Genomic DNA, 15,557 nt, shown 5'->3' with positions numbered 1-15,557 from the left:
AGATTAACTAGCCTAAGGTTACACAGCAAGTAAACAGCAAATCTGGGCTCTGAACCGCAGTCTTCCTGATTTCAGTATCTCCATTTTTTTTAAAATTTTTATTTTTTATTGTCTTTCAGGTCAGTTCTTTTGATGAAGCAAATATACAGTTATCTATAGGTACTGGGAATGCAATATCAAAACATATCTTTTAAAATCTATGTCTTTTTAAAATTGATAATTTATAGGCTATAAATCTTCAGTCTATGCATGATATAAGCAAATAAGTATTTAATTTTAAAATATACCATATTGATATTATAAGCCATGGGTAACAATTAGTATTAGTTTGAAGTGAAAAGAGTCAGAACAAATGGAAGAAACTTTAAACCTAGGAAATACCGTTATGCATCGCATTGGTATAAATTGGTATCAAAGGACCAATAGAGACTGAGTTCTGTAGCAAGACAGATACACAGATACTTGGCATCATAATCATAAGTAAAAGTTGGTACATAACTTGTCTCAAGAAATTGCCTAAGAATCTTACTACTAATAGGAAAAATTACCAGAACATGAAATTGCAAATATAAAAATACACTAGATTAAAATTATTGTTTGCTAACTGAAATGCCTAATTCATTTTTAAGCCATTCATTTTACTGAGGTAAATTTTCATATAGGAAAATAAACAGGTTTACACACTTCAATTAATTGTAACAAATACATATACCTATGCAGCTCACATCCTTACTAATACTTACAGATTCTCCATTTTGTGAAAAATTGTCACTTATGACCTGGGTTTGGTTTCCAGCACCCACATTGTAGCTAACAACTGCCTGTAACTCTAGTTCTAGGGGACTTGATGCCCTCTTCTGGCCTCCACAGGCAGAACATGCACATTGTGCACATATACCTGCAGGCAAAATACTCATACACATGAAATAAAAATTAGTAAGTAAAAAAAAGAAAGGTAAAAGAAATGACTAGGTGATTCTGTATGTATGAGGTTTTAGAACAGGCAAAACCAATAAGTGATGACAGAAATCAGAGTAATATGGCTTCTTCTGGGAGAACAGGAATTAATGGGTCACAAACATAAGTGCCTCCATTCTTAACCACTTATACTGAGTATATTTGTTACTTTTCTTGCTGTGTCAAAATACTTGATAACAGAAACTTCAGGAAAGAAGCTTTTATTTTGGCTTACAGTTTGAAGGTACCATGGTGGGGAGGCCTGCTGGCTGGAATGGCTCTAGCTGTGGCAGTGAGAGCCCAGGGCATCTGGTCACATCATACCCACAGTTAGGAAGGAGTGAGAAATGAATGCAGGTACTCACGTGGCTTTCTCCTGTATTTTTTCTCAGAACAGTAGCCCACGGAATAGTGCTGCTCACATTTAGGATGGGTCGTCCAAACTTAGTTAACCTCTTTGAAAACATCCTCACAGATATGTGGAGGGGTGCTTCTCCTAGGTAATTCTAAGTCCTGTCAAACTGACAGTGAAGATTAACACTGGGAGTTGAAGACATATACTCTAGACACAGCATTTGATATCTTGGGCTGGGTTTGTAGAAAGTTGATCCATTCTACCCTATTATTTTTCCTTTGTCTGTTGAAAATCTTTAAAAAGAGGATGAAAGAATTTGACATATTTTAGATTTTTATTTTCATTCTTTTTCTTTTTATTATTTTACTATTTAAATCATTGCATTTCATTTAGTACATCTTTATCATATTTAGACCCTCTCCCCTATCCGTACCTCCCATAGTCCCCACCCCCCCACCAGGTTTCATGCATTCTGTCACATATATTAAGGCCTATGGAGTCAAATTTCTGTCTCCGAATGTCCCTGTGGTTTGGGGGACTGTTGTGCAAGTGCGTGCAGGAGCCAATAGAGGGCAGAAGAGGGTGTCAGATCCCTCAAAGCTGAACTTACAGGAGGCTGTGAGTGCTGGGAATTGAGCTCAGGTCCTCTGCATGAGCAGTATGCACACTCTTACCCACAGAGCCATCTCTCCAGTCCCAGGTTTCACATACTTTATCTTGGAGATGCTTGAATTAACATTCTCAAAGCTATGAGCTTGCCATAAAACTTTATTTAGAGAAATATGCTGTGGGCCAGATTTGGCCCTTGGACCACCATTTGCTGGCTGCCGATCTAAGCTGCTGTTGGCTCTACAAAGATTGTGTGTTTGGTCTTCTATAAAGATTAGCTCTGATTTGGGAAAAAAAAAAAAACAAAATATAGGGCACTTTAAACCTGGGGGAGTGGAAAAGGGCCTTGTTCATCCCCTGAGAGCATCTCTGAACTGGGAGTATGGTGGCTGGGCATGAGTGCTCTCTGCCTAGCACCCTGGGAAGGCTGTACCAGAGCCAGCTGAGCATGTCTTCCTGATGTGAGTCACCAAATCAGGCCCAGTCTTTCTCTTTCATTCCTCAGAGCAGTGTGTGGGCTGCAGGGTGTGCAGAGGCTATGGACTCCACTGGTGTCTTTGGGCGTAATTGTGGGGGGCCTGGCCTTGTTATCCCCATTGGAATCACACGGCCAACTTTGTATGATTGTTTTGCTTTAGTCTGGTTTCAGACATCAGAAATTATGGCGTTTTCCTTGAGAAATTATTCTCTAGTCTTTTGATTGACAGTGTTCAAAAATCTTCCTTGTCATCATCCTAAAGATGTTTTCTGATTTAATCCTGTAGCAAGTGCATTTAACAGATCTACTTTTTAAACAAATTTTAAGGTGGATGATACAGTATATTATAGTTATGATGTTATAAAACACATCTTGAATTTACTCACTTTGCTTAACTAAATTTTAGACCTATTGTATAGCACCTTCCAGTTTCCTCAGGATGCTGGCAGCCATGATTCTGTCAAATACTTCTCTGAATTTTGCTGCTTTCTTTAACTAATAAAAGCAGAACTGTACAGAATTTATCCTTCTGTGACTATCTTCTTTCATTTAGTATGTTGTTGTTCAGGTTAATTCAAGTTGCCACACATTCCAGGATTTTCTTCTTTTACAAGGCTATTGTCTCTATATGTATGAGCCACATTTTCTTTATTCACATCTCACATCCCCTCGGGTTATAACTATAATTTGGCTCTTGTGAATAATGTTGTAATGGGCTTGGGGGTGCAAATACCTCTTTGACTTCCTGATTTCAATTATTTTCAGTTAATATGCATAAGTGGGATTGCTGGATCATATGGTTGTTTAACTCCATAGCACCATAGCAGCTGTGCCAGTGTACATTCCCACCAGTAGATTATAAGAGGTCTAGTTTCTCCACATAGTCTCTCACCCCCTCTTCCTATCTTGCTCTTATTATAACAAGTATGAGGTGATCTCTTTCTGTGGCTTTGATTTGCATTTCCCCAGTGATCCATGGTACTGAACACACACACACACACACACACACACAACACACACACACTGACCACCATTTGTAAGTCTTCTTTAGAAAAATACCTATTTAATTCCATAAGTCCATTTCAAAAATTGGATTCTCAGTTTTCTTGTTACCGAGTTTAAGACTTTCGTATACATTTTAGATATTAATCACTTACTGTAATAGAATCTCAAAGCGTGTTCTCCCGTTCCACAGGCTGCCGTTTTATGCTGTTGCTTCCGTAGCTGTGTAGAGCTTTTTAGTTTGGTCTTGTTCATTTTGGTTCTTTCATTTTTTGCTTTTGTTGCCTGTTCTTTTTGGTGTCACATTTAAGAAATCAATGTCAAGAAGTTTTTCTTATGCTTTCTGATACTAATTTTCAAGTTTCCACTCTTCCGTTTAAGTTCCCAATCCATTTTGAATATACTTTTGTGGACAGTATGTGAAAGGAGTCAATTTTTGCTCTTTTTTGTATGGATATTCATTTCCAAACATTTACTAAGAAGCCTATCCCTTCTTCATTTTTCATTCCTAGTACTCTTGGTGAAGATTAGTTGTATGTACATGTACCTGAATTGATTTGTAGACTGTCTGTTCTGTTCTATAAACCCACATATTTTTCTTTGCATCAATTCTATCCTGTTTTGTACATATTTTTCTTTGCATCAATACCATCCTTTGCATACATACTTCTAAATCAGTTTCCAATTTTCTTCTTGCTCAAGACTATTTTGAATGTTTGGGGTCGTTTGTGATTCCTGTCAATTATAAGATTGTGTTTCTATTTCTACAAATACACATCACTGGAATTTTGATTTTTCCTTTCCCAAGCTTATTTCTAAGTGTTTTATTCTTTTTAATTTTTTCAATTTTTAAAATATTTTGTTAGCATTGTTTTCTCTCTCCAACCTATAGAAGGGTTTTCAGTATTTTATTCTTTTTTATTTTGTTGTCAGTGTAATGGTTTTCTCAGTTTTCTTTGTGGATAGTTTAGTTTTTAGAAATGCAACTGGCATTTGCATGTTGATTTTTAAAAGACCAAAAAAGAAAATACATCTTAAGAAAAATACTTGGTTGATCAGACTTATTTTTAACACACTATAAAAATATTTTATTTATTATTTTTATTTCATGTGTATGGGTGAATTGCTTACATGTATGTAAGTGCACCTGTGTTGTGCAATGCCTGCAGAGGTCAGAAGAAGGCACTGGATCCCCTGGAACTGGAGTTACAGATGGTTGTTAGCTGCTATGTGGGTGTTGGGAATAGAACCTGGATCCTCTGCAAGAGCAGTCAATGTTCTTAACTGCTGAGTCACCTCTTCAGCCCCATGTGTTGATTTTGTTTCCTGGAAATCTGCAGAATCTATAAATTAGTTATAGTATGTTTTATGGGGGGGGTCTTTAGAGTTGCTACATACAAGAACACATCATTCAAAATATGTGTTTTGCTGCTTCTTTCCTATTTGAATATCTTTTATTTATATTTTTTTTCTTGCCTAATTTCCTTGGCTAAATTCTCCAATCCTGTGTTGAATTGAAGTGACTAGACTGTGCATCCTTGTTTTGTTCCTCATCTTAGAGGCAAAGTTTGCAGGTTTTCACCACTGAGTATAATATTAGCTCTGGGCTTTTCATATATGGCCTCTATTAATTACACTGAGGTGGTTTCCTTCTGTTCCTCATTTGTTGAGATCATTTTTATCATAAAAAAATGTTGAAGATTCACAAATGTCTTTTCTGCATGCACTGAGATGATAATGTGATTTTTATTATCCATTCTGTTAATGTAGTGCACTGTGTTGACTGATTTTTCTGTCTTGAACCTTCCTCAAATCCTACAGACACATTTCCTTTACTCACAGTACATGATCTTTTTAATTTGGTGTGGGATTTAATTTTCTACTATTCTGTTGAAATTTTTGCAACTGTGTTTATCTGGTGGCATTTGCCTATGATTTTTCTTTTCCTGTAGAGTCTTTGTCTCGGTTGTCAGGGTAATGTTATGCTTATAAAGTGAGTTTAGAAGTGTTTTTTTCACTTTAATTTTTGGAAAGAGTTTGAGAAGTATTGGCATTACTTAAATATTTGATGGAATTAACCAGTGAAGGAAGTCAAGTTTCTTCATTGAGAACTTTTGGACTCAGTCTCATTAGTCATATATATGTTGAGATTTTATATCTTGTTATGATCCAGCCATATGTTTCTAGAAACTTATCTATTTCTTAAGAATCATTCAGTTTTTTGGGTACATAATTCTTATAGAATTTTCATACAATGAATTTTGTTTCTGTAGTACCAGTTTTACTGTTTCTTCTTTGATTCCTTTCTACATTTTAATTAATTTGAGTTTCATTTGTATTTTTATCATTAACTCCTAATAAAGATTTGTCAACTTTGTTTGATTTTCCAAAAAAAAGGCAACTCAGTTTTGTTAGTTTTTTTTTTTTTTTTGTATTTATCAGGGTTCTCTAAAGAAACAGAGCTAATAAAATGAATATATATATATATATATTCATTTTATTAGATTGACTTTATCAGATTGGCTTACAGGATAGAGTCTGAGTAGTCCAAGGATGGCTGCACCACACTGGAGAAGCTGAGAATCCAGTGTTTGCTCAGTCCATGAGGCTGGATGTCTCAGCAGTCCCAATCTGGTGCTTAAGGCCTGGAGGATTCCTGGAGGTCTGCTGGTCTTCAGTCTACATTGGAATTCGAAGAAGGTGGTTCTACTATCAGCAGAGGAATGCCACAGCAGCAAGATGAAACTGCCAATGAGAGAGAAGGCAAGCGGGCAAAAAGCAAAAGCTCCCGTCTACCATGGCCTTTTTACAGGCTGCCATCAGAAGGTAACACCCACATTTAGGGCGGGTCTTCCAGCTTCAAATGATCCAATCAGGAAAGTCTCTCTCGTTTCAGTTAATTCCAGGTCCAGGCTATTTGACAACCAAGATTAGCCATCACAATTTTCTATTCTTTATGTCATGTATTTTCACTGTGATCTCTGTTATTGCCTTCCTTCTGCCAAATTTGGGTTTGAGTTCTTCTTTTATTTCCTTAAAGTGTGACGTTAGTTGGTTGCTTGCAATCTTCCTTCTTCTTTTTTGATGTAATCTTTGTCACAATAAACTTTTAGTGTTTTATCTGCTACATTTCATATGTCTTGATATGTTTTGTTTCAAGATATTTTCCAATTTCCTTTAAAACTTCATCTTTGACTTATTGGTTTTCCGGAAGTGTATTGTTCAACTTGTATACACTTGTGAATCTTTCACTTTTCCTTTTGCTGTTATCGATTTCATTTCATTTTGATCAAAGGTATTTGATATGACTTCAGTCTTCTTTAATTTGTCAGTTCAATAATCTATACTGTCTTCTACACTCAGAAAGAGTGAACATTCTGCTGATGTCTGGGCAAAATTCTGCATACTTTGTTTGGATTTCTCTTGTCTGTAATGTTCAATCCACTCTCATTTATGTTCTGTCTCGATGTATCCATTCTGAAAATGAGATATTGAAATACTCTGATATTACAGTGTTGCTCCCTATTTGGCAGTTCTCTAGATGGCCCTGAACCAACATAGATTCCTTCTCTTTTTTGTTTGTGGTTCCCAACAATAAGCATAGAATGTGCCAGAAATTAACATCAGGAATAACCGGCTAAGACAGTGTGGTTCTCCATTCCTAGTCCTCTTGGAGCACAATGTCCTACTGTGCTTTAGCCTACTGAGTCTCACTTATCCACGGCATAAACTCAGCAGGCTACTTTTCAGTATCCTTCCACTGAAGTTCTGGCGCACACAGATTCCATTCTCTCAGAACGCCAACCAGCCCACTTGCAGGAAGTCCCGGTCTTTTATCACCTCTTGTTGCCTGTCTGTAAGTAGCAAAGATGTTTCATTTAACTTGTCTACTGGACTTGTTGAAATGGATTTATAACCAGTACATGTTGAGCATTATTTGACCTTTCAATTATATCAGTATTTGCTTCATATATTATGTGTTCTGGTGTTGGTGCATTTATATTTATAACTGGGGAGCTGAAACCCTTATCAAAGTATGATGCCTGCATTTGTTACTTGGTGTCTGGTGACAGATTTTGAGTTAAACCTTCTTTTGTCTAAGAGATGCGTAGACACTCCTGACCTCCTTTGTTTAGCGTTGGTGTGGATTCTCTGTATCCCTCACTTTCAGCCTTAAATCTAAAGTGTCTCTCATAGACAATGAAGACATACAGTTACATCTTGCCATGATATCTCCTAGGACTGGGAAGTTCAACTCACATCTGAGGTAATTACTGATAGGGAGGGGCTTACTTTCGGGGTTTTTGGTTGTTTTTTTGGTTTATATTTGTGTTGTAGATCTTTTATTATTCTTTTTCTCTCTCACTGTTCCCTGTGTTTCACTGATTCTTTTTTATTTTTAAACTAATGTACTTTGATTCTTTTCTTGTTTTTTCTATGGATATTTTATCTGTAATTGACAGGAAGCTTATAAAAATAATCAGAATGGTTATTTTAAGCTGGTAACAACCAAACTTCAACCATACATAAAACTCTTCACTTTTATTTTATCTTACTCAATTTTTATGCATCTAGAGTATACTTAGCATCAACATCAACAATAATGTTTTTAACCGAAACAGTAACATCCATTATCTATTAAACTGCTGTGTTCCAAATACTGTTATGTTTTATATTTACTAAGTCATTTAATAATATAAGGTCCCTTTATTATTTCCTTTTTCAGATGAAGATCTCGAGGCACAGAGAGACTAAGTAATTTGTTTAAGGTCACACAGAAAGCAGCAGAGTAGCCTGATGTATAGGAGAGATCATCTCTAGGATGCACATTGTTAATCTCCTGATCATCATATGAGAACTTCAAAATGAGAAAGATGTGAGTGAACTCCTAAAAAGGAAAACTTCCTGCCAGCAGAGTCCATATGGAGTCCATATGACTCTTGAAAGAACTGATATTGAGCAAGAGTGTCTCTGATGACTAGCCATTAGGAAGTTACTTAAGCTTCCAGTCTGAGTTTGGAACTAGAATGAAGTAGTAAATTGGATGATCTTTAGACATATTTTCTCTTTCTAAATAATACTGTTTACTTTTTACAGTCTCAGTATCTAAGCATTTCATGTTTAGTTTGACATTTCCTAAACTGAGTTAAGCCCGCATCCACTCCACTAATATTTATAAGTACGTATGATGCAGAGGACACTCATTAAGGTGTCAGGGATAAACAATGAACAAAATGGCAAAGATGAGTCAGAAAGGTAGTAGAAATGTCCTGTTGACCCAGTCAATATTGTCAGCATTTCTCTGTGTACAGAATAGATAACTGGGAAGCCACAGGCAGAAACAGGAAGACAAGTTGGGGTGCCGCATGGGCATGGAGACTCCTTCCAGCCTAGAGATGAGGCTGAGTTTAAACCCTGATGGAGGATGTGGTGGGATGATCCTGAATCTATTTTGAATATAGTCAGTAGAATTGCAGATGAAGTAAATGTAAATAAGAGACAAAGTAGTCAAAATGATGCTGAGATATTTGGCCTAAATAAACAGAATGGATATTATTTACTGAGGTAAAGAAAAGCCATGTTTGAGGAGAACAATTAAGGATCTGTTTGGAAGTACTAAGTTGATGCCACTTTATGCATCCCAACGAAATGCTAGTTTAGTTGAACAGTTCATTTCATGTGATGATTTCAGGGATAGAAACAATTTGGGAATTGTTGCTATACAAATGGAACTTTCTGAAGTCACTCAGGGAGTGAGTGTGGAGAGACAAGAATGCCTTGGGTCCCTGACGCACTGATAGGCTATTAAAGGAAATGAGAAGAACCAGCAACACAGGTTGAGCAAAGGAAGGACGCTGAGCAAAGATGTGATATGCTTCAGAATTTCATACCATGCTTTCTTTAAAGCAAAAGAAAATGCAAGCTTTCTTCTTGCCCTTTGCTCTTTTTTGTTCTGGCCCTGAGTATGTAAATACACTCACACTTTAACATGTGTGACATTCAGCTTTCTGTCAAAGCAACCTGAGAACATAAAGTTATTCAAGGAGAGGGTATATTCTGACTCAAAGTTTGGAAATTCCAGTCTATGGCCTGTTGTTTGCTTTGGAGCCAATGGTGAGGCAGCACCTCATGGTGGGCATGTATGGTGGAGGAAGGCACTCACTTCATGGCACCTGGAAGCTAGCAGAGAAAGAGACCAGCAGCCACAGCTCCCTTTGAAGCCACACCCTCAGTGAGCCAAGAACTGCCATTAGGCTCTATCTCTTAAAGGTCCTACCATTTGCCAATAGGGCCATGGGCAGACGACCATGCCTTTAACATTTGGGCCTTTGGGCATGATTATCCAAGCCATAGCAAAAAAATGGGTTCTTTTTTCTTTTTTCCTTCAAAGACACAGGCTGGAAAAGACCAGCTTTTGATGTAGGCCTTACTTTTATAGTAGTCAGCCTGGCCATTTTAGTCAAAAGATATGCTGATCGGGCTGTAGTATCATCTGGTGATTCTGCAGCCCACCCAGTCTTAACCATGCATCCCAGTAGCTCAGAAAGGGGCAACAAACACATCCATGAGCTAAGCTTCTGCTGCTCTTCTCTTTCATTTGGAGGGAAGACAAACAGGATTCTCAGTTATAGTAAGTTCCAATTTTTTTGTGGCTTCAAGGGCATTGTGAATTTCCATGATCCTGATTCAAGGAGACAGTTGGCAAGATAAGAAGGAAAAGTAACTCAAAAAATATAAAACTTTTTTCTTCAGCTTTTGGCATAAGAAGTCTGTAAAATGAGGAAACCTTTACTGGGAAGAGGTCCAGAAACACAGAGGTGGCATCGCAGAGCCTCTGACAGCACTTCGTAGTCTAAGAGGAAAGCTCCATAGTCTGCTGTCTTCTTCTACCCTCCTCTGCACACCACTCCTTCCTTTTAGAGGTCAAATTGCATCCAGAAGGGGAAATTTGTAGTAATCTGTTTTCCTTCCCTCTGTTACACACAGTTTTAAATATGTAACTAAGGGGCTAAAATTACTTTGAGCTTATAACGACTTCAATAATACTATAAAAAGCATTGTTGGACAGGTGAAATGGCTCAACTGGTAAAGGTGTTTTCTGCCCCAACTCATGACCTAAGTTTGATTCCCAGAACTCATATGGTGGAACAAAAGAAATATTTCTTTGAAATTGCCTTTGATACTCCCCCACACCATGTCATGTACATGTGTAAGAAAAATAGAAAATGTCAAAATAATTATAGTATCAATTGCACCTAGAGCTGACTGGAGAATAGAGCTGCTGACATTAATACCGTTTGCAGATTTATAATATATACTTGTAACAAGGACTGTTGGAACAGTAAGTAAAGATTTTTATGAAAAATAGACCTAATGTATCTACTCTGAAAAGTTTTAGTCACAAAAGTGCCATAAAAACTCTTTTTCTTTAAGTATTAGAATCATCTACAGAAAGATGAAGGCATTCTGCTATTTAACCAAGGCACATGTCAAATTGAGGAAAATTCCATATTGAAATAAGTCATTTAGTTATATTTTGTATCCTCCCCCTTGACCGAGTGCACAGTAATCTATTTCATATCATCTAACTGTCCATATGACCTAAGAAGGGCGGCCTTATCTCATTTAAATGCTTTTGTAGTCTAAGCATGATGTCTTTGCTTCCAATCCCTACTGCAAATTCTTAAAATCATTAAAAAATATATTTTATTATTTTTTTATGTATATGAGTTTATTGCTGCATGTGTGTAAGTGTATCCATGTCATGCAATGCTGGCAGAGGTCAGAATAGGGCATTGGATCTCCTAGAACTGGAGTTATGGATGGTTGTTAGCTCCCATGTGGGTGCTGGAAATTGAACCCGGGTCCCTTGCAAGAGCAGCCATTCCTCTTAACCACTGAGCTGTCTCTCCAGCTCCTCATTTTATTTATTTATTTATTTATTTATTTATTTATTTATTTATTTATTTATTTACTTATTTTAGTTAGTTATTTTGCATGCGCTGGCCTGCCATAGTTCTAATGGTTTCTGATTTAATTGATCTTCAGAATCTTTAGAACACAGTGTCCCATGAATAGACTAAGATACAGTATCTTCAGCAACTCACCACATTTGAGTTACGTTGGTGGCCAGACCAACTGATGGATCTCAAAAGCTCTGTGAGATTTTGTAATTTCATCTTACCCCAAAGGGAATGCTTCCATTTGAGATAATGTATGTTGGAAAAGAGTAATACTGGAGGAAAAAAGATCAACTAAGTTTTCCCACCCCCAGGATCATGGGAGATGTCCTGCCTATTCCGTTTTCAGGACCATGCCATTCACTTTTCAACAGAGAAGCACAACAGTTGGAATGTATTTCATGGGGTTGGCATTTCTTGATAATGATTTGTGCACTGGCAGAGTAGAGTTTGCTCTCCCCTGGCCTCTCTCATCAGATCTCATGATTTTCAGAAAATGGCTTCCCAGTTCCATTTTCAGACAACGTGACCTCAATGGATGCCGAATGAGAAGCAGCTGCCAGTTTAGATGTTGTTTGCAGAGGGAAAATGCTGATAAACTCAGTCATTTCAAGAGAGAGAGCAAGAGAGGATGTCACCTGGGATTTGTTTTAAATAGCAGGATGTGTGATTTAGTTCTGTCACAGGCTTGAATGTTCTGCCGGACATTTTCTGCCTGCTGGCATGGAAAGGGGAATACTTAAAAGCATGCTTCTTTGGAGAAGTGAGTTGTGTGTGATCAAAACAGGCCAGACAACCGTTTGGCAGGCATGGATTTGTGCTGCTTGGATGGGCAGAGCTGTTTAAATCATTGCATCCAACAGCTGCTGGTTAATTTGTCTTTTGGAAATATATTCTATGTGGCCTTTATTGAAAGTCTGGTGCATTTAAGGGAGCACAGCAACCCAGGGAATTAGGGATGTTTTGGATACTGAGCCATGTTGGTTAGATTTAAAGGCAAGGATGCTTTGCAAAGCAAGAAAATCTTTCTAGAGCACATCAGATCCGCCATGAGATGTTCTGCCTCTTGAATTTAGTTCTTGGCTCTGCATTGCTTGTTGACACCCATGTCACACTTGTCAGCATGGCTCAGCTACTTGTTGGTTTTCTCCCAGTGCAGTGTCCCCCTACTATACTGTAGTCTGCACTGCCTTTAGCGAATGCATTGAGAGAATGCTTCACTGTGCAAAGCTTTTTTTTTCCTTATACATACCATTTAGCTTCATGAGTACAAACCACCTTCCATCTCTCTTTGTATTTCACCAAAGTCCACTGATGCTCAGAAGTTCCAACTTCATCTCCCCCATTCCTGACTGCTCCCCACCATGACCCTCCCACCAACTGCTTCTGAGTCTAGTCCTCTGCTCTTGGCATTCTTCATCATCAGACTGCTTGCTGACTGACTCCTAAAAAGCTACATTTCCCACAAATATTTATTTAATTAGAGTCACAAGTACTCATATTTACACATGTCTCTTGAGAATGGCCAAGATGTTCAAAGTTCTAGAATAAGCTCATTTTCTGGAGACTTACCGTTTTCAGAAACCCTGCTATGAACTTCCGTATCTGTGTTTGTACTTCTCAAGGGCCATTTAAGGTAGAAGCTATCATTGTTGGTTTATGAGGAAACTGAGACCCAGACAGTTTAATTAGCTTGCCCTGACTTGCTAGCGAAGGGCAGAACTGAAAACTGCACATTTCCTTTTCCCGAATGCAGTGTTCTTTCCGCTGTTTCTGGTACACTGCAACTGCTTTTGTGGTTACTGTGGCTGTTTTCATGGTTGTTTATTATTATTTTTAATTTGTGCTAATAAAATTGGTAGGGTATACTTTATTGGTGTTTTAGTGCCTCTAAAAATGGGTAGGAAACACTCAACTAGTGGGAATTGATCTATTCTATCAAATAATTTGGAAAAACTCATAGGTCTTTGCCTTTGATACACTGTGCAGTTATTCCTAGGAGAAATCTCAGTCTTTCTGATGAGTCCCACTAGCTGGTATGCATGGGAGCAAATATCTGGCATGCACAAGGAGTCAGCTTGGGAGTCATGCAAGCCAATAACCAAAAACAGGTCAGCCAGCTTCTCCTCGGCATTTGCCATCCACCGAAACTCTGCAGAGTAACCCTCTTGCCTCTGAGTTCCGCATCAATGGATTCATCCAATTGTGATTCAAAGGCATTTCAAAAACTTGCTTCTTTGCTGAGTATATACAGATGTTTTGCCTTTATTTCTTAATAGTACAGTACAACAACTACTTATGTAAATATTCATAGTAGGTATTACAAGTAATTTAGAGATGGCTTAAAGTATATCAGAAGACATGTACACAATATATATGTATATATATATAATACCATTTAAATAAAAAAATTGGACACCCTTGGATTTTAGTATATGCAAAGGGTCCTGGTAGCAATCTACCATGGCTCTTGAGGGAGAACTCTAATGCATCTTGTCATCACAGAGATTGGCAGTGTATAGATTGCCCCCAAAGTATTCTTCTGTTTTTCTCATATAGTTATATGTATTTTGTTTTAATAATTTTATTAATCATTGCTATTAAAAAATTGTGATTTAATGTCATTGGTATGTCATGTGCCTTATCAAGCCTATGGGGAACACCCTCTACAGTGAGTTCTGTGTTGTCTTTGCTGCCCCTCTCCCCATATCTGAATTCTGCAAGCTGTTGGTTATACCACAAACATGGAAAGTTTAAGCACTGGGTGGGAGCTGGCTTGTTAGCTGTTTTCTCTGGATGTGGGCATATGTCAGTTACGAATCAGTGAATGAAACAGTGAGTTAGTGTTTCTGTACATCTTCTCCAGTCATTATTTATTGAACTTTTCACATTTAGTAATGGGAAATTGTTAAACGTTAGTATCTTTAGTTGGAAAATTAGGCAGTTAAAACTCTAAAAAGGTAAGACAAGGAAGTCAGTTAAGGATTAGAATCTAGGGTGGGAAACTTCCAGTACCTTCTTCCTTCAGATCAGGGGAAGGTATCCATGAGCCAGATGAAAATCACAAGCCCTTAAGGAGGCAAGCATGCCTGCTGGCAGACACCACTGGGCAACTGGCTCCACAGAGCACCCTGAGTGTGGTAGTCAAGAGCCTGGGATCTGAGGCTGTGTCATCTTAGAAGATGCTTAGCCTCAGAAGATTATGAGCCTTAAATGAAGTGATATAGGAAAAGAAACCAGAGCATCACCTGACACTGTACATGCTATGTAAATGTTTCAGGAGTAGTGGCATGTGCCTGTAATCCCAATACTTAAAAGGCAGAGCCAGATGGATCACAGCAAGTTCAAGGCCAGTTTGGTCTACATAGGAAGTATGAGACCAGCCAAGGCAACATAATGAGATCCTATCATAAACAAGCAAACAAAAACATCAGCCCTCCAAAGAACAAGAAATGGCAGGGAACTGGGTATGGTGGCTCACCTATAATCCTGCACTCAAGAGACTGAAGCAGGAGGACTGTCATGAGTTTTAGGTCATCTGGGCTATAACTAGCCTGTGCTAGAGTGACGCTCTGTCACTAAAAGGTGGAGCACACCTTTAATCTCAGCACTTGGAGGCAGAGGCAGGCTGATCTTTGTGAGATTGAGGCCAGCCTGGTCTACATAGTGAGTTCCAGGTCAGCTGGGACTACAGGGATACCCTATCTCAAAAACACAAACATTAGGGGGAATGACAACTAGGAAAAAAGTCTGTACATATTTGGATACGTTTTCAGATTCAGTGGGTGCTTGGTTAAATGCAGATGGGGAACCCAGCCTCACATGGTGGGTGAGAGGAGTGGCCACTGTGTTTCATAGATACTGCTGTTGTATTCTAACCCATTGTGTCCAGTTGAATCCTGTAGCCTGTGGGGTTAGGGTGCCCTTTGGTGACCCTTTCAGTTTCTATCCATTTTAAGAAGACTTGCAGGGTGTGGTGGCACAGGACTTTAATCTCAGCACTTGGGAGGCAGAGGTAGGCAGATCCCCTGTGAGATGGGGGCCAGCCTGGTCTCTGTAGAGAGTTTCAGGACTGCTGGGGCTACAAGGAGACCCTGTCTCAAAAAGAAAAGAAAGGCTATCTTGTATCCCAGACTAGAGACATGAGAGACTGAAGTATATTTTACAGGAAAACAGGCAGCAGGCAGAGATAAGT

The 15,557-nt window shown here is 38.3% G+C and overlaps 1 protein-coding gene across 1 annotated transcript in view; it reads left to right on the top strand.

The window, feature by feature from the left end:
* Btc (betacellulin) overlaps positions 1 to 15,557 on the top strand; it is a 50,901-nt gene that overhangs the window by 24,374 nt on the left and 10,970 nt on the right. The window lies entirely within an intron of this gene.

This window comes from Nannospalax galili, unplaced genomic scaffold, assembly GCF_000622305.1.
Source record: "Nannospalax galili isolate Female #2095 unplaced genomic scaffold, S.galili_v1.0 scaffold800, whole genome shotgun sequence".
NCBI classification, from domain to species: Eukaryota; Metazoa; Chordata; class Mammalia; order Rodentia; family Spalacidae; genus Nannospalax; species Nannospalax galili.
This window is presented reverse-complemented; position numbering and strand designations above follow the sequence as displayed.